Genomic DNA, 20,958 nt, shown 5'->3' with positions numbered 1-20,958 from the left:
GATAGTGCAACTTGGCGGAGGGGAAGGGGAAAGATATATATATATATAAATTTTCGAAAATGACCGATATTAGTGTCCAATCCATAGTTTTAGGGGTCGATGAGATAAATCCATTTAAATCCAAAATCGGCCCCACAACTTGGGAGAGGGGGAGACATATAAAAATGATCAAAAATGGCCGATATCAGGGGATGCTTCAACAATAGTAAAAAGTGACTGGCTAACGGAATTACTGATTTTTATTACCAACAAAGCGGGCAATGACGCTTATATATATATATATCAGAAAGAGAGAGTTTGAACCCTATTTATTTGTGAGAGCTAAGTCTTCACGTATCCCTACTACGTAAGTAAAATTAATAATTTACGAACTTTCCAATTTAAAAAGAATACAATTACAATTTTTAAAACAAAATGTAATTCCCTACCCATATCATGTTAGATTTTTTAAAAGTAGTATATATAGTATATGATAATTTAACGTAGTTTCAGAAAAAAAGTCATACATAGACAGACAGAAGAAAAATAACATCACATTTCTCATGCCCCAAATATCTTGATACAGAGTGAATAATGTAATATTTTCTTTTCTAATTTTTTCTGTATGTATGAGAGATTTTAAAAACTATATATACTGTATATATTCAATATATGTAATATATATATATATATATATATATATATATATATATATATATATATATATATATATATATATACATGGCTGGCATTGGTTTTTATCTTTTCTTGTCCGTCAATTTCCTCTCCTTTATATTTATATCAAATCTTCGCTTGACGAACATTACAAGCTGTTGTAATGCCACGTTCCAATTGTATCCAGCCACTGAACCGAGAAAGGAACATTTTTGTTAGCCTTGCAGTTTCTTCCATAATCACTTGCGTTATACTTTTTTTATTTCATTCATTTTTTCTTTACCTTACTAACATCCAGATTTTTCGTATATATATATATATATATATAATTGTATTTCCCCTTTATTATTTTTTTTAGATGAAACATATACGTAATGCTTGAGTTCTCAATATACTTTTTATTAGTCTAAAAAGTTATAATATTGTTAATTTCGCTTGGTTCAAAGGGATTTTTTTTCTTTTTCTTTCTTTCTTTTTTTAAGGAAGCACGCAATAGAGTTGTTATCATAGAAAATTGTAGTATTTCATATTTTGTGTGTTAAGCCTTTTCTATCGTCTCCGCTTTTGTTATAGGTGTTATTTCATCGTTTATTAGCATTGTGTTAATAGATGGATAATAATAAAAAAAAATATTGTTATATATACTGTTTTAACACTATGTAAGAGCATATGCTATAGGAAAATAAGTTGCAGTGTATAAAAATGTTGCAGTTACAGCAATTATTATTATTATTATTATTATTATTATTATTATTATTATTATTATTATTATTATTATTATTATTATTATTATTATTATTATTATTATTATAAAACTTTTTGTTTGGTTTTAACATATACTTATTACTTTCTTTTCAGACGTTACGATTTCTTCTTGCATTTAGAAATTTCGTGTATTTATTTATTAATTTTTATGCTTCAAATTTAAATGTCTTTTTTGTTAGAAGGTTTCGATTGATTTTCATATAAATGATACTCGTAACAAAATTATTACTATTTGATTATTCATATTCCTTTTTGGTTTCTAAATTTGACTTTTGTGTTGATTTATTTAAGAATTAAAATTCTTTTTACAAACAAAATTGAGACAACCAGAGGTTCGTAACATCAAGGTCGTGACGAAAGACCACTGATCACACTAATCAGATATTTATAATACATGTTGGTGCCTCAGCTAGTTAGTTTCTTTTTTTAATGTTTTACTTTGATAATCGAATTATGATCACCTGAAATAAAATAAAATAGTGAATTCTTCTTTATGACGCGCATTGCCATGCCAAAATACGTACTTTGTGAATTGGTAGTTTTTTAGAGTATGATTATTAGTTATCGCATGCAGTGTCAGTTTTTAAAACATAATTAATTTTTAAAAACTCAACTCCGCAGGTGTATGTGTGTAACAAACTTCTCTATTATAACAATTTATGCTTCCTTTTGAGCTGATGGATGTAAAAAGGCATGAAATTATGTAAGCCTACTTTATATAAGGAAGGAGGATTTTGTTTATGAAATGCAAATAATATGTCATTCAGTTAAAACGAGCTAAATATGATTGAGAAAGGCAGAATTTTTCTTCCTTAAATTTTAAGATGAACAGATACAGGTTTAGGTACATGCGTGATTTTTACGTAGTCAGCATCGGATAATTTCATTAATTTACACAAATTCAATGTGCACCACACAGGGAGCTGGGGAGAAATTATAGCTGTAAGTGACATTTACAGAGACTCTACTTTGTTTCTAAACCGATTTTCAAAGTCAAAAATATCAACATCTGACGATAAACTATTATACAATGATGCCAGCGTGAAGTATAAAGAACGTTGTATAATTGATAGTTTGGGTGTCACATATGTTAGTAATGTATGACTGTAAGGCAAGAAGGTACGCGAAAATTGAGAACGGAGACCAATAATTCAATAATTCAGAGTTAATTTTCCCTTTGATAATTTTGTGGAGAAGAAGCAAGACTGCCACTATGCATGGAGTACGTGGAGTACGAATATTTTAGTTTGTTTAGAAGTTGTATTTCATTAAGACTACGCAGTGTACGAACTCTTTGTTTGACAATGCCAAGAAAAAAGTTAAGGACAGAATCAAAACGGGATAAGTTTGAAGCACAGGCTATATTCCATATCGGTAAGCAATATTTAGTTTTAGGAGATACAAAAGCTTTGAAAAAAATACTGAGTGATTTGAAATAATGAATTTCAGTAAATCTGTATAGAATACCCAGTATTCTGATAGCACTCTTCATGTGATCAGCGAATGTAAATTTTTCATCGGATACTACTCCGAGGCTTTATGTGTCGGAGACTTAAATCTGATTTGAACTAATCGCAGAGCAATAGAATATCCTACGTTTATTATATATATATAAATTAACGTGTAACAGTTTTGCCAACTACACTCCTTCATTCACTGAGGTACACTAATACCTTCTATAATCTGGTTAATGATAATGTAAAAAATAAAATAAAAAATCTATTTAAACGTATGAGTTGTAAAAAAAAATTACGACGTATTTCTCCGATTGCAAATGAAAAATTAAGTATTTTAATTTTACGTTCGACGATTATGGCTCCAAACCAAAGGAGATGGGTGATCATTAAATGAATTGATAATAATGAAAATATGAGAAGAAACGGGAGAATTCCGGGAAAACACACAGACTGGATGTTGTCTTTCATAAACTTACATGGTTTAGCATAGAACTGGGAATCCGTTACAGTAAAAGTGAGTAGCATTGCTCACGACACAAGACGAGGCGAGAAATGTTTTCTCGTCTCGTTTAGCAAATTCTGCAAAAATTCGTCTCAATTCTAAAAAAAATTCTCGCCTCATCTTAAAATTTTTAAAGTATCCTTTTGTAAATTTATGTTCATATTTCATGACTTGATTTTTCTTCTGTTTTATATAAAAGTTATCAAAAACTTGCCGTGGTCTGTAGATGTTCACGAAAGGTGCAACATAAGAACATTTAAATTATATTCATTATTGGAGTACATTGCATAATGAGTTGCATAGCTATCTTTAAAAAGTTATTAATGCTATTCATTGTGTTCACACAATCAATTTATTAGTTTATAGTTTTTATACTATGAATCTTGTAATACTAGAACAGTGTTTGAGATATAAGATAGTAATGTACCTTTTTTTGCTACATTACAAATGATTTAATTTTATGTTTTTGGTGCTTGTTAATCTGATTTCAATAATGCTACGACGTCTAGTTTGCAATGCTATTAAAGAATGTACACAATTTGGCTTTAGGTCAGAAACAATACTTCCACGAATTACCTAATAATAATAATAATAATAATAATAATAATAATAATAATAATAATAATAATAATAATAATAATAATAATAATAATAATAATAATAATAGCAAGAATTAGGATATACTCAGAGGTAAAAGTGCGGGGTAACGCGGTGGGACACCGTCCCCCACTTCGAAAAAATATGTACGGCATCCCCCACTTCCTAAAAAATTACAATGGGCAAAGATAGACAGGGGGTAACGGCGTGACATCATGCCACTACCTACCGTTCTCCCATCTTTTCAGATCCACTTTTACCCCTGGATATACTCATATATGACACACACGAAATATGAGAACTTGATCCATGCGATGTGAAGAAGAACGCTGACCACTAAGTAGCTATCTTTTACTCACGTTGAATATACAAGTTTTCTACTATAAATTATTTGTATTTGAGATTTTTTGTGTGTTTTGATATAGATTTTGATACGCTTTTTAAGTGAAACAATTTGGCGTCAGTCTCAAGTGTTTCTTCATAACAATTCAAATGTTTAAACATACCAGTTTGATACAAGCAATATCGAATTTACGTTCGTGCCATCTTGGTTGTAGTTTGTACAGAAATTGATTTTTTTCTGGAATTTTCTGAAGTTAGTTTTGATACAATTTGAAAGCATTGGCTGTCAACATTGATCTATATGTGTAACTTAAATACCTCTTTTGTAGGTGTTTATAGAATGTAAATAGAGTTTATCCCATCTAAACGTCAATTAATAATACACAAGAAATTAAAATTACAAGAATTGAAACGTTTATGACATATAAAGGTAATTATTATATTAATTGCCTTTATAAGTAATTATTATCTTTACTTTTACTTATAATAATTCCTTTATATTTATTCGTTATTGTTTAACTAATATGTTCTTAGTGAAATTTTGTGAAAGCAGGTTACGTTAAGTATGTGTATTATTAATAGATCTTATTAAAACGCTTCAAGATGACAATTTTAAATAACAACATGTAGTTCTAAGAGGTATCGGGTAGTGCTTCTTTCAGACATGTTTTTTGGGAGGGCACCCCCCTTCCCCGGAACTCTAAGAGTGCCCTCCGGACGAAACCAAAATAATACGTTTATAATATAATAATAAATAAACTAGTTCTAGCAGTGGCCCCAGGAACACTTTTTCTGAAAGGACGACTGGTATCGGGCCCTCAGAATCTTCATATTAGTATATATTTTTCTTACTACGGGATGTAACTGAATGAAATATAGGAACAAATCAAAATTCTAACCAAAATCTTACAACTTTCTAAAGCGTATCACGGTAATTTTTTATTTGGATGGGTACATTGTAACTTACCTGCCAGCTGGCATTCTACCAAGGCTATAATTGGTAAACGTTTCTGTGTTCATAAACAATACAATCTTGGTACAAGCAAAGGATAACGGTGGTTTAAAAGGCAATTAACTATACTCAATATTCACATTAAGCTAAGAGAATGTTAAGCAAATAAAGCAAAACGAAGTAATAGAATGAGACGTTATTAATATGTTTAATACTTTTACGTAAACGAACACAGAGGATAAGATTAAATGAAAACAAGTAAATAAATAAATGAATAATGAAATAAAATTCGATAAATGTAAAATACATAAATATACTTATTATCTACGGAGGAATTAACCTAAAACACCTGTCCTAAGTTATCCTATACTTACCTGAAACCTATCCTACGCATTTCTACCTAGAAGATATTTAGTTATCAGGAAGTTGACCTGACTGTCTTAACCTAATCTAATTTGAAATTAATCAACTATATGCAATACTTACCTGTGAAGCCAGAAATGAAGATGTCTGTTACATCACTCCGGAGATTGCTGCTGCAGGCACCTAGAAAGAAAGAAAGAAAAATGAAATGAAATCTTTCAGTTTAACAACCATTGATTGTGCCTTTTAGGTTAAGGGAGACGATGGTTAAAGGAAATGAATGATGATGGAAGAATTGGTGGAATAAGAATGTGGAAGGACACGGAAATACCCTGAGAAAACCCACAGACAAGATGTTGTCCACCACAAACTTACTTCGCCGGGGATCGAACCAGGGACCTCATGTACCAGAGGTAAACGCTCTAATACTGAGTCACCATATCCACTCTAGAAAGAAAGAGAAATTCACTAATTAAATGCAATAAGAAATGTACATGTCTGTAATGTTAATTGTATACATCTTGTCCTTTACTTACCTGTTTAATAATAATAATAATATGCCATAACAGACTAAACTATGTGTTGAAAATCTCTTTTCTAGAATTAATTATTGTAAAGTCGAATTGTATTTCCTGATCATGTTGGTTTAAGATTTTGGAGAATCAGTTCTAGCTCGTGGAGATAGCATTTCGTTCAGGAAACTTGCCTAAAATATAGCAATTGGATGCACTATTTGAATTTTCCGAAGCAGTGAACTAACAAGGGAACCTTCCGAAAATGATAGTTGCAGTGAAAGATGTGGCCTATACCAATCGAAAGAGCTGTAACAGAGATGTTCATTCCCAAAAAATTAGCTGCCCATAGCAATAGATTCAAGAAATATAAGGGATGGAAGTTCGGGAAACAGCAAGGTTTGAGAAGGGGGGAAAAGTGCAAGTTCCGCAAAAAAGTTGGGCACGGCAAAATCAATGCTGACAAGTGATGAATAGAAAGAGACTTGCCACAATAGGGAACAAAGCAAATGAAGGCCACCAGTGGGGTTAACAGTGTTGCCAACTGCAATGAAAAGTACATGTTTTGCAAAAAGCACTATATGAAGTGAGTGCAATATTCAGTGTCAACCTGTAATGTAGAACATAAGATATGACGTGTATAATCAGTGGTACAATATAAAAAAAGAAAATAGAAAAAACAGAAGTACGAAAAATACGGAAAAGACGGAGTTGGCCATAATGCGCCACATTTGATCACGAGCTGTGCATATTAGAATGAACAAAACAAGAAGCACCAACTATGCAGGAAACCGACGTACCTAGAGCCAAAAAGAAAAACGAGTTCCAAAGTTGGCAACACTGGCCATGAACATCCAGACAAGTCTAATATAGTTAGGCCACTCGCTTCACAAAAAGAAAATTGCGGCAACAGGCATCACTCGGAATGCATCAATGCTAGAGTGATTGAGGCAATGTCAAGTCGGGGAACATGAAATGGTTGGGTTGAACCAACAACCGATAATAGAAATAGTGAACATTATGTCATGGTTGGGTCGTATGTGGAAATATACAGGGTGTCCCACCAAACTTTGTGACCTGCAAGATTTGCGAAACGACCAAAAATGTGACGGATCCAGTTGTGCAGGAATGTACCAATGTCAGGGGGTGATTAAAGTCTGTGAGAAGCAAGGGCCCCCAGGATCCCCATCATAGGGACCCAGGAGCCAACTTCAAACTTTCAAATGGCAACAGAGACCGAGTGGTACCTCTTTCGATAGATCATGGAATGTGCAACAACGCCTATAGGAAACATTTGCTAATGAACCACAGTTTTCAAAATGGCCGCCACAAATATATGTTGTGTTTTAACATCGAACATTGTGATCTCAAGTTGCTGCGAAGCGAAAAGAGATGTTGCAAATCCAATTGCACAGGAATGTACTCATGTCGAGGGCCAAGAAAACTTTGTAAGAAGCAAGTCCCCAGGACCCCCATCATAAGGCTCGAGGGGTCAACCGCAACATTTCAAATGGGAACAGGGGGCGGATGATATTTCTCTGAATAGATACAATACCGCCTATAGGAAACATTTGCTATATGAAGCACAGGTTTCAAAATGGTCGCCAAAAATGCACGTTGTTCTTGTCACCGAGCAGATATTTTTGGCGGCCATTTTGAAATCCCATAAAGTAAATATTTCTGATATGTGTTGTTGCATATTCCAAGATTTATCGAAAGAAATATAACTCGACCGATGGTGCTATTTGAAATTTTGAAGTTGGCCCCTGGGACTCTATGATGGGAGACTTGGAGGTACTTGCGTCTCAAAGAAGTTTGTCGCTCGCTGACATGGGTACAGTCCTGCACAACTGGATGTGTCACATTTTTTTCGCTTTGAAACTATTTCAGTCGCAGAGTTAGGTGGGACACTCTGGATTATATATCATATAGGCGGTGCTAGTACTGCAGAGAGCAGCACACAGCAGATCAAACCATTGATTATGTTTGCTTTCTACAGATGTGGATATGTTATAGAAAGACCACCAAAGGTTCCGACACCTCTAGAGTACTGTTTCGAGACATTCACAGGCGATCATTGTACCATGTGTGACGGATTGGCAGTATTCCGATGTGCTCACTGTAAATGTCTCTTCTGTTTGGACTATTGTCTCATCGAACAATTGCACGTACAATGTTGACGAGCATGTACAAATGATGCGAAGGTAATGCCTCTTGCCGGAATTTTCTTTTTGTGAAGCGAGTGGCCTAACTATATTAGAATTGTCTGGATTTGCATGACCAGTGTTGCCAACTTTGGAACTCGCTTTTCTTTTCGACTCTAGGTACGTCGGTTTCCTGCATAGTTGGTGCTTTCTTGTTTTGTCCATTCTAATATGCACAGCTCGTGATCAAATGTGGCGCATTATGGCCAACTTCGTCTTTTCCGTATTTTTCGTACTTCTGTTTTTTCTATTTTCATTTGTTATATTGTACCACTGATTATACACGTCATATCTTATGTTCTACATTACAGGTTGACACTGAATATTGCACTCACTTCATATAGTGCTCTTTGCAAAACGTGTACTTTTCATTGCAGTTAGCAACACTGTTAACCCCACTGGTGGCCTTCATTTGTTTTGTTCCCTCTTGTGGCAAGTCTCTTTCTATTCATCACTTGTCAGCATTGTATTTTGCCGTGCCCATCTTTTTTTGCGGAATTTTCACTTTTTTTTCCCTTGTCCAACCTTGCTGTTTCCCGAACTTCCACCCCTTATATTTCTTGAACCTATTGCTATGGGCAGCTAATTTTTTGGGAATGAACATCTCTGTTACAGCTCTTTCAATTGGCATAGGTTACATCTTTCCCTGCAACTATCATTTTCGGAAGGTTCCCTTGTAAGATGAAGTGGTGTCGCCTCGCGTGAAATGTTTCAACTACCTTTTTGGTAGCGGGACATCTTATGAAACCATCTGGAAGCTGGTCTTTCGTAGCTACACAACCATCAGTACTGGAGACCTGACGTTGATCGGCGATCGGCTTCGAGCAGGATTCCCTCTGCGTTATGGTGAGAGAATGAGGATATTAGTGAAATACCGTTTTACCTGCCAGATTGTCAACCATTCCATCTGGAGAGGGTGAGGGGTAGTATAAGACTTGGCTGAACTAGTTTTGCCCAAGAGAATTATGAAATTCTTATTTTGTCTCGATTCTCGGCTCGGAAATGAGACGAGAATTATCATGTTTTTCTTCTCATGGGCAATACTAGAGACACTAAAGCAGCCATGTGCAACAGCCAGTCCCCGGGTCGACCTCGGCCCACTGAACATTTCATCCGGCTCGCTTTATCAATTATTGAAAATCTTTTAAACTGAATTGAAAATGTTTCCTGGATATCTATTGTCCAACTTGAAATTATCCTCTGCATTGGAGCATTCAGTGAACCATTCAACTTTCAGAGACTAGTTCAGAACATGAAGGGTCAATCCGCCACTAAAATAGTAAATAAATAGATTTGTTCAGTTTTACTTAGTAAGTAAATATTTTGATTGCCGTTATAACTTTTTTGTGTGTGTGTGATCTTAGTGTATGATGAACGACTTTTACCATTGAACATGTTTATTAAATTCTTGTGAAAATGTTATACATTACCTCGCAGGACCTCAATACCAATTAAGTCCTCTGTGATTGGCCCATCTATTGTTCCAACTTGCACATTCCTGCACTAGAGGGTCTCGTGAGTATCACTTGAAGAGAATCTTCCCAAGCGATACACTTGTCTCCAGCCTTCCAAATATATATTATTCAATATTCTATTTAATCGAACACGACAGGGATATGAGCACACCAACTTCGAGATGTCCATACACTACAATGGGAGATGAACCCACGACGAACTGTTCTTAGTAATTGGGGCTCCTCTGTGGCTAAACGGTTACAAGCCTTTGGCGTAGGAGGCCCGGGTTCGATTCCCGGTGGGAGCTCATGTGGTTCGGATTCCACGTTAATCAATAGCCGTCTCGTATAGCCTCGCTGCTGAAAGGAATGTTAAACTCAAAATCAAGTCAACACAACACCTAATAATGTGAATCCGAATATCCGAGACCAGTCGGCCATTGTCACCAACATCATCCTACCCCATTCTCCAATTGTAGATAAAATTACAATATCGTATGTGTAATTAAAAAAAAAAAAAAAACTGAGTTACAGCGAAATTCACGTTAGCTTAATGGTATTGAATAATGATATCACCTGAAAAACCCGTTGTGAACATAAATAAAATGGAGCAAAAATAACTTGAGGCAGTGACTTGGAATACGATGCATAATATGAACAAAGGAAGATGAAATAAAGACCCATCGAAGCTGAACTAATTACTATTGGTGAAAGATCTGTGTGAAATCTACAGAAGAAAGGAAAAGCCGTTTGAGCAGAGAGGAGGAAGAATGTTTATTTTTCTTTTGAAAGACTGAACAGATGATGGCAATGCTTATTGAACAATGGTTTCTTAAACAACAATCTAATTTCCCTTTGTCTTTTTGGCGAGAAGAACTCTGCATATGAATTGATGTTATTCCAATGGAGTTTATTTGAAGACAATGATTGCTTGGAACGTGAGTGATATATTTCCTGATGGCATTGCCAAGAAAGTCTTACTCTTCTTGTCTTGAGTAACTGTTGCCAACTCCTAGTTTCAATACGAAACCAGATTGTTCAATAGACTACTTATTTTTAATATGGTATTCAGACACTGAATGTCTGCTTTTTTTTTTTTTTTTTTTTTTTTTGCCATTTACTTAAATAAGCGCTTATTTTTCTGTTTCGAAATGGACTGGAATTCTAACACAGTGGGACCTCGATAACTCGAAGAAAAAGGAAATAAAAAATCAAGTTTTTCGAGTAATCAAGGTTCGAATTATCGACTTTTTCGACTAATCAAGGTTCGAGTAATCAAGGTGGCCACAACAGAAATTCGAGATACCGAGGTTCAACGTTCCTAATTAAAAGTTACTATATAACCTCTATAACTCGAACAGAGTTGGCGTGGGTCAATGAAAACTTGACCCACGACCCACTGACCCACCGTGACCCACGACCCACCACCCACCATGACCCACTCTGACCAACGACCCACCATGACCCATCACCCACCGTAAACCACTCTGACCCACCACCCACCATGAACCACTCTCATCCACTGTAACCTACTCTGACTCACCAAAATCCATCGTCATCAAGTCTGAACACGATCCATGGCCTCTTCTGTACTGATTAAAGAGTTTACACTTGTAATAAAACAAGACTGTGAAATTGTCACTAATCGGAGTTTGAATTTCTAGTCAATCGCTCAAGCACCACTCTGTTACAATAACGGTGGATCTGACCTTTATGATATAATATGGTAAAATGTTTGCAGTGAGGAAATTGAAACAGTTCGAGGTGGGGGGAAATTAGTGTGTGCCTAAAATATACTTGTACTAAGAGAGTATTCTTGCAGGTGTTAATTTCTGAACGCATTGCAAAACAAACTTCTATTCGCAGGAAAATACACCTGTACAATATGGAAAAGGTTATGGTTTCTCAGTTCACAGTATTTTTCTCACAAAAGACTTGAAAAATCAGTTTTTCATAGTGTATAAAGGTGCTCGGGTACCCTATGTGAGAGCATCTCCATAAAGTATGCTCATAATTGTAATTTGTGTAATCACTAAAACACCACGTTAAATTTAAGTTACAAATATGTATAATTGCAATTATTATGAATATTTATTCAAAGTAGTTTACCTAAAACAAAGAAGAGACTTACTAAAAAATAGGTACAAAGTTGAATAACACAAATAAGCTATTAGTAATACATTTTCCACAACTCGTAATTTTCCACCTTAAAACAAATCTGAAATCGGGTTTATTTCCTGTTGGTAACTTTTTCGTGGTAAATCATCCGCAGCGGAATGATGTCCATCCTTCAGCCAAGAAATAACTAGCTCGTCTACTTTGAGCTTGTCTAGCGGTGGGCAAATAACATTGATGAACAATAAGTTAGGCAATGTTTGAGCACTTAGTATATTTCTAATATCAGTCATCTGTAAATTCATAAGGGGAAATCCCCATTCGCACTCTGTCGTGGAAATTGATAATACTTCTACCCGATTCTGCAACACCTCACCGACAATCTGCTTGTTAGACTTAAGTCTGTTAACGATTTTTCTTGGTCAGTTTTGAAATACTCAGCAAGAAGTACGTATAATCTCTCTATCACCATACAACATCTTTTCCATATCGACCATGTCAGTTGGTAATGTCGACTCATGGAGAACACAAACTTCATCTACCACGCCTTCGATAGGGAATTTTGTGAATAAATTATCAATTAAAGCCTGATAAACTGATGATTTCTTATGTGTTTATAAATTTAATTTTTGTAATTACACACTACGAAGTTCATAAATACACTTGGACATCACCAGAAGGAAAAACACATAATCAAATTGATCACGTTTTAGTAGATGGAAGAAGGAAATCTAGCATAATTGATGTCCGGTCGTTTAGAGGGGCTGATTGTGACACTGATCACTACCTGGTAACAGCGATAATACGAGAGAGGTTATCGTTGAATAAAGGTAATATACATTGTCCGAAAGCGGAGAGATTCAATTTAAAGAAATTAGAAGAGAGCCAGGTAAGAGAGAAAACCAGATTGAAGTTTCGAATAGATTCTCGGCTTTAGAAGATTCGGAGTGCACTAGTGTTGGGGATACCTGGATTGAAATTAGAGATAGCATTAAAATTTCAACAAAAGAAAAATTGAGACACGCGGAAATACGTAGGAACCAACCATGATTCGACCAGCAATGCATAAAGCTAGCAGAGAAGAGAAAACAGGCAAAATTACGCTGACTACAAAATCTGAATGAAATAACTACACAAAATTTCGCAGATATCAGGCGGGAAACTTCCAAAACTTTTAGAACAAAGAAACGCAATTTTCTGAAAACTAAAATTAAGGAACTTGAAGATAATAGTAAAAATAAAAACATCCGGGACATGTGTAAGGGGATCAGCGAATTTAAGAAAGGCTATCAACCTCGTGCTTATATATTAAAGAAATCTGACGGTACAGTTCTCACTGATACATCTTAAATAGATGGAAAGATTTCTTTGACGATTAGCTTAACACGCACCCAAAAACTAGTGTGCGTGGAGAAAAGGAGATACACACCGCAGAACCGTATATTCCAGAACCCAACCGAATAGAAGTGGAAACCGCTATAAAGAAATTAAAGAAACAGAAATCTCCGGGTGTAGATGAAATTCCGCCTGAGTTAATTTTAGTTGGAGGCGAAAAATTGTAGAACAAGATACACAAACTCATTCTCCTTATCTGGAACAAGGAAGAATTGCCACAAGAGTGGAAAGAATCAATCATTGTTCCAATTCACAAGAAAGGCGAGAAAACTGACTGTAATAATTATCGAAGCATTTCTCTTCTGTCAACATCCTATAAAATCCTTTCAAATATTCTATTAGCAAGACTGACCCCATACGCAGATGAAATTATTGGAGATTATCAGTGCGGATTTAGACGAAATCGATCAACTATCGACCAAATGTTTACCATTCACCAAATACTCGAAAGAAAGTGGGAATACAATACCCCGGTACATCAACTATTTATTGATTTTAGAAAGGCGTACGACTCGGTTAGGAGAGAAACATTATACAACGTTCTTACAGAACTTGGAATACCGAGAAAGCTAATTAGATTAATTAAGATATGTTTAAATGAATCCCAAAGTAAAGTCCGGGTAGGAAAATTTTTGTCCACGAGTTTTCACGTCGAAAATGTCCTGAAACAAGGAGATGTGTTGTCACCATTATTATTTAATTTCGTTCTGGAATACACTATAAGGAAATTCAAAAATAGCAACCAGGGCCTACAGTTGAACAGTATTCACCAGGTTATGGCATATGCTGATGATGTAAATTTAATAAGGGATGATAGGAGAACAATAGAAAGAAATGCAGAGATCTTATTAAACGCTTGCAGGAACATGGGTTTAGAAGTAAATGCAGAGAAAACTAAATACATGGAAGTGCGTCGGGACCGGAATACAGCAAATTATGGATGCGTTAAAATATTGAATAATACTTTTGTTAAAGTGGATAGTTTCAAATATCTAGGATCAATATTAACAGAGGAAAATCATATTCACGGAGAAATTAAATGTCGACAAAAAGCAGGGAATTCGTGATACTATTCGGTTCAAAATCTCATGTCGTCGCGAATTTTGTCGAGGAATTTGAAGTTTAAAATATACAAAACGATAATGATGCCTGTTGTTCTGTATGGTTGCGAAACATGGTCACTTACTCTGAGGGAAGAACATAGACTGAAAGTATTTGAGAACAAGATCCTGAGACGAATATTCGGACCCAAGAGGAACAGGAATGGTGAATGGCTGAAATACATAATACATAAAGTAAGTATATACAGTACAGTACTGTATATACTTACTTTATGCATAATATTGTTTCACATTTTTTAAAAAATAAATTTTAATGAGTTTTTGGAATGGTGATAGTGTGCTGCGAGGTGCACATGCGCATGAGCGCACCGTCTGGGCGCGCCACGAACCAGCACAACAGTGTTACGCGCTCACTCTCTACAACAACTATCTACTGCTAGTATAACGATAAAATTCCACTCAATTTTAACCAACAATGATTGAAACTGATAGAGTCGTTAAAGGAATTATTACTTTCCATTTACCCGACTTAAGATTATTATTATTATTATTATTATTATTATTATTATTATTATTATTATTATTATTATTATTATTATTATTATTATTATTATTATTTTAACAGGGTAGTAATTGATAACGCATTAAAATTTGATCTTTACTCTTCAAGTGTACTCTTTCTCTTATAAAAATAACCTAGTGTTATCTTTTTTTCTTTTTTCTTTCACTGAAAATATAGGTTGAAATATTTTACAATTACTATTTAATATTGTCTTACCGGGTGCAGAATAATACCCATTTAATACTACATAGAGCTCCTCTGTGGCTAAGCGGTTAGCGTACGCGCCTTTGGCGTGGGAGACCCGGGTTCGATTCCCGGCGGGAGCTCATGTGGTTCGGATTCCACGTTAATCAGTAGGTCCACGTCTCATATAGCCTCGCTGCTGAAAAGGGACGCTAAACTGAAATTCAACTCAATACTACATAGACGTAGTGGCTTGTAATACTGGACTTCTCCTCCCCAAGCTTGGAACCCTGCCAACAAAAATTTCTGAGTACGTGCCTTGTGGTCACTTACTCACCAAACAAAACCTGAAATGACGCTAGCGCGTCACTTCCTACCTCACCCGAACAATTGTGGTAACGCCAGTAAGGGCGCACCGAAGGGGGAACCACTGATTCAAGATCCCTCCCAGAAAACTTCCTAACTCAACGTACACTCATATCCAAAATTATTGTCGCATGTCTATAAATATGTTGTTGTAGGAATATAATTTGATAACGAATTCGCCCGGTATTTCTTATAATGTTAGTATATGTATAATCGGCAAAGACATGTATGTGATAAACTTCATGCCAAAAGAGCAGTAAATAAGAACAATAAAACGAAAATAAAACTTTCTTGTCCATTTAGCAACATTTTGTTTTACTCACTCTAATTTTAGTACTTATAATTCTTTTCCTATGAATTTTGCCACAAATATACATTTCCCGACTATACATATAGTATCAGTATTAAAAGTATCCTGCAAAATCATAATCAAATTATATTCTTACAAGAAGACAGTTATAGATATGCGACAATCATTTTGGACATGAGTGTACATTTGTACACTTTCTTAATAAAACTATATTTGTTTAACAGGGAAATGATTCATGTAGTATGAACATTTGTTTTTGCATTTTATCTCAACTCATTCTATTATAAAAACAATTTAGGTCTATCATTTCCCCCCCTGAAAATATAGGTAGAAAAGTATTTTACAATTACTTATATAGAGTACAAAGTAATACTCGTTCAATACTACATAGATGTAGTGCAGGGGCGTCATTTAGGGAGGGCAGGAGAGGGCAATTGCCTCCCCCCCCAAAGTTTGAGGAATATATATACTTTAATCGATTGTCTACTAATATACTAGTACAAAACGTGAAAGTTTTATGTCGATGGTGCTCTTGCCCCCCCCAAGCAAAGTCTGAAATGACGCCCCTGATGTAGTGGCTTGTAGTATTGGACCTCCACCCCCTTCCCAACAAAAATTTCTGGTTGCGCTGCTAAATGCTACCAATAGTTGTGTCATTGACAATCAAAGGTGTTGCTGATTCCACATTTGAAGACATAGCATTTTCGAAAACTCTTTTTATCATCACCATGAGGATTTTTTTTTTTTAAAAAATGTGAAAATGTATTTTATTTTTTCTATTTGTGTTTGTTCCCTTACATAGCTGCCAATTTTTGTTCGTGTAGGGTTTTCTGTCCGCGGTTGGCAATATTACTCTTGCCTTTACGTGCTGAACGACCGATAACGCATCTGAATTGTAGACTACAGTACAACAGAGGTAGTCAGTTGTTTTTTTGATCATCACTCTTTTCTTTCTGTGTTTTCTTCTTCCCCTCGTGCTCTTCCTCTTCTGTATCATGTCGGCATCTCTTGTTTTTATTTCCCTTTGAAATCGATTCTCTGTTTATTTTTATTTTTTATTTTTTCATATTCTCTTTACGCGATTGTTGCAGTAGACTAATTACACGCGTCGGATGCCTTTGTACTCACAACTTTGGCATTCAAATGAGTCGCAAAAGTCTTAAACAGAATGGAATGAAATGAAAACTATGGTTCCCATTTGTTTCATCCATCGTGTAATAGTGGTATTCTCTTTCCTTTCCTGTTTTTCCTACTGTCTTGCTTCTTCCTTTGTCCTTGTAGCACTCCCTCCGTATCCCGATTCATTTCGTTTGTACCTTTTTGGCATACAGAATTGCTATGTGCAGACAATATCCACATACATAGATATCATACATTTATTGTATTCATGATTACGGGATTATTCTAACACCTGTTTTAATTTTTATCTGAATGCATCTTTTTTTTTTGGATATCTATAAATATTGTTGGTAACACTTTCTACGTTTAATTATATCATGTGGGAGTACATAGAGTAAATTGAATACGTTAACTGACTTTTAAGAGGAGAGTTTATCCATCTAGTGTCTCTCCTACCTTTTAATATATTTGGTTTGTATTCATGAAGTAGTCATTTTACTGAAGAAATATCTATAACTTCTTGAGGAATCGACCAGGGGTTTTTAAAACAAATGTGTTTCATTTTATTTGGAGCAAAAATATTTTTCATTTCAACTTTATATAGGTACTATTTTTTTTTCTTCGCTCAAGGCTATGCCAAGGACAAAGGAAATCAGTCGAGTGCACATAATTTCATCAAGGGTGGGTGGGAGGTTCAAGTTATTAACTTCATGTTACTTTATATATTTTTATATGGGATATGATAATATTTTCAAAGTATCGTCATTGCTATGGGAGGGGAGGGGAAGACTCCCCGATGTAAGTAGATTTTTTTATTTCTCATTAGTATTACTGATATATATATATATATATATATATATATATATATATATATATATATATATATATATATATATATATATATATATATATATATATTATAACTCAGGGATGTAAATTGTCGTCCTGTAGGCCCAGATGACACTAGTGAGATGGGCATAGGTTTGTCGTACAATGGACATACCATTATTCCTCTTTGTTCTGGTTTTAGCAGCTGCTCTAGAAATTGTGATAGATCAGTTAGTCTACGAGACGCGAACCCAGAAATTTCTGTTGGAAGGGTTCAAACTTTGGGGTGGGGGGTCCAATATTACATTATAGTTCATCACCATATTATAGTTCACTTGTAAGCCTACCGTGAAAATTTTAGGAGGGGCCAGTAAAAATTTAGGGGGCCCAGCCTCCTAGACCCCCCCTGGATATGGGTCTGCTGCTTTCCCATTGTTTGCAAGGGTTTTGGCAGCATTCAAGATCTTGATGGAGAAACAAACAGGTACAGATTTCAGCTATGCTCAGTTTTTTTTTCTAATTGACAAGGGCGTCGATTTCTCTATAACTTTGGAGGGGGGCATTCAGATGGAGAAGGCATATATGAGAATTTTAAGACAAATTGAATTTAAATTATGTCAAATATTGTATATTCATAAATACAATAACGAGAGGGCCACATGTGCTTTGGGGGAGGGGGAGACCGGCCGGCCGCCCCCGCAGGATTGGCGCCCTTGCTAATTCGCATAACATTTTGGACCATCAAAATAAATAAATATGCAAAATAATAAAAGTTACTGACACAATAGGTACAATGATAGTCTTTCATTGTTCAAGAGACCTGAAAGAAAATGTTACATTATTGTCACCTACAAAAATTCACGTGGAAGGGAAAAAAAAAGCTACGAGTAGACCCAACAATTTAAATTATGAAAGTCTATCATAGATTTAAAAATATACATAGATACACATTGATTAAGCTGGTCCTAAGGTATTATAAAAATTTCAATTTACAATTTGTTCTGTATTATTACAGGGGACTCTTTTTAATTCGAACTTGGATAATTCGAATTATTGAATAATTCGAACTAAAGTCTATTCCGCTTGAAAACTGTATTAAAAACAATGGTAAAAAATCGTGGATAAATCGAACTTTTGAATCTCCTGTTTGGATAATTCGAAGTATTTACAGTGGGAAAATGTGTAGTGTTCTACAGATTACAACAGAACAATGCAATTCCAACTGGTTTTTGTTTATCTGTTATCTTATCCAGAGGCGACCGTGGGAAAGAGAAAGCATTATTTGTTGATACCACCTCCGCTGGATCCCCTCTCGCTCTAGAGAATTTGGCAGAAGGTGGTTGGTATGTATCTCTTCTCCTTCTCAATAACCTGGAAGTGTCCATCCCTCCTATAGAAGTGTGAATGACCTTCAACCCTGTCCTTCACTAGCAAATGACTTGTGCGAGACATTTGTACAGTTCCAATTAACTGAACTAAAAGCAGTGACAAAAATGTACAGATTCGTTTGTGATCTATTGGCATGCATTATGCACAATGTCGAATTGCGGATATTATTCTAATTCTTTACGAAAATGTGGTGCTTTAAAAGGTAAGGTGCTTTTAAAAGGTAGGGTGCACTGCATGTTAGTTTTCCATATACAGTACAGTTATTTTGTTTCCTTGATTTTACTTTAAAATGAGAGTTTTTGGTTAATTCGAATTTTGGATAATTCGAATCTTTTTCCTGTTCCCTTGGACTTCGAATTAAAGAGACTCCACTGTATTAGTAACCAAATTCTATTCCGTTGCAATCATGTACACGTTCAATTCAGTGAAGCGGTAATATGTCGACTCGTGAAGTTGTTATTATTACTAAATGTACGTACGTATATATATATATATATATATATATATATATATATATATATATATATATATATATATATATATATATATATATATATATATATATATATATATATATATATAATATATGCAACTTTCAGCATGGGGTGAATGTATTCCCTTATTTGTGACAATTTCAACCCAAGGCTTATTTTTACAAAGGCTGGAGGAAGGAACATGCCATAAAGAATTGACACTTTTTTTTAGAGGAAAGTTATTCTTGAACTAGACAGAGAGTTACACAAATACTGATTGAATCGATTACTAGAAGCTTGACTGCGCTCACTTCAACTTTAATTATTTGTATCGCAAACTATTCTATTTATTGCTTCTTTAGTACTTCAGTAGTAATATTGTTTTACAACAAGCAGATTTCATTGTATTTCTATTTTACTTGTATTTAAAAGTGCAGTTTCCCACACAGGGAAAAAAGTATTATTTATGTATGTAACCTACGTTTTTCGTAAGCCAGCAATGTGGCTTACGAAAAACGTAGGTTGCACACATAAATCCTGTAGTTTTTGGACTTTACGTACAACAAAGGTATAACTGAAAACGTGTGTTTTATAATACTTTATCCATATAAGTGTTCCATCGATACGTACTTTCCATATAAAACAAAGAAATGTATATAGGCAGTCAGGATCTCACACACAGATGGACGTATATAACATATAGGGGGGGATGGGATTTAGATTTCTGGGCTTTCGGCATCTAAGGCCATTTAGCCCTACACGTTTTGAGGGATGACGTCCCTCGGCGAGCACACAATCCGGGGAAAGGGAAGGAAGAAAGGATTGGGAAAGGAAGGAAGCGGCCTGGGACCTATAAGTTAGGTACCACCCCGGCATTTGCCTGGTGGGAATGAGGAAAACCCAGGAAAACCTCATTCAAGGTGGCTGGCCTGAAAAAGCGTTTTATACCTCTTCGACCGAGTGCCCCCACCGGGAATCGAACCCGGGACCGCTCGCACCGGAGGCGAGAGCGTTAGCGACTACGCTACGCGGGGCCACGTATATAACATATAGCTGGCGTAACATACGTATACGTATGTAATATACGGAAGACTGTTAGATGTCAGACATCCTGCAGCGTCATGACGCAATATCTAAGCGGGAATAACATATCGTCGCTGCGCCTTGAAGAACCGCTATGTGACATGTTTGCCGAAAATGAGTTATGAGGTGCAAATAAACCTGAAAGCTGTCCGGTAGCGTCTCATATGGTAAATGAATATTCAATTGTTTCGACACAACAATGAAAAAAAAAAAAACAATAGATTGAAATTAAAGGCTTTAGGTTTTCATCACGTACGTATTGATTAATGTAT

At 35.2% G+C, this 20,958-nt stretch overlaps 1 non-coding gene across 1 annotated transcript; it reads right to left on the bottom strand.

Annotated features, from left to right (window-relative positions):
* Positions 1 to 20,564: 20,564 nt before the first annotated feature.
* On the bottom strand, positions 20,565 to 20,638 carry TRNAR-CCG (transfer RNA arginine (anticodon CCG)). The gene has a single exon. It is a non-coding gene; the product is annotated as a tRNA-Arg (tRNA).
* Positions 20,639 to 20,958: the final 320 nt, after the last annotated feature.

This window comes from Thermobia domestica, chromosome 7 (assembly GCF_964235325.1).
Source record: "Thermobia domestica chromosome 7, izTheDome1.hap1.1, whole genome shotgun sequence".
NCBI lineage: Eukaryota > Metazoa > Arthropoda > Insecta > Zygentoma > Lepismatidae > Thermobia > Thermobia domestica.
This window is presented reverse-complemented; position numbering and strand designations above follow the sequence as displayed.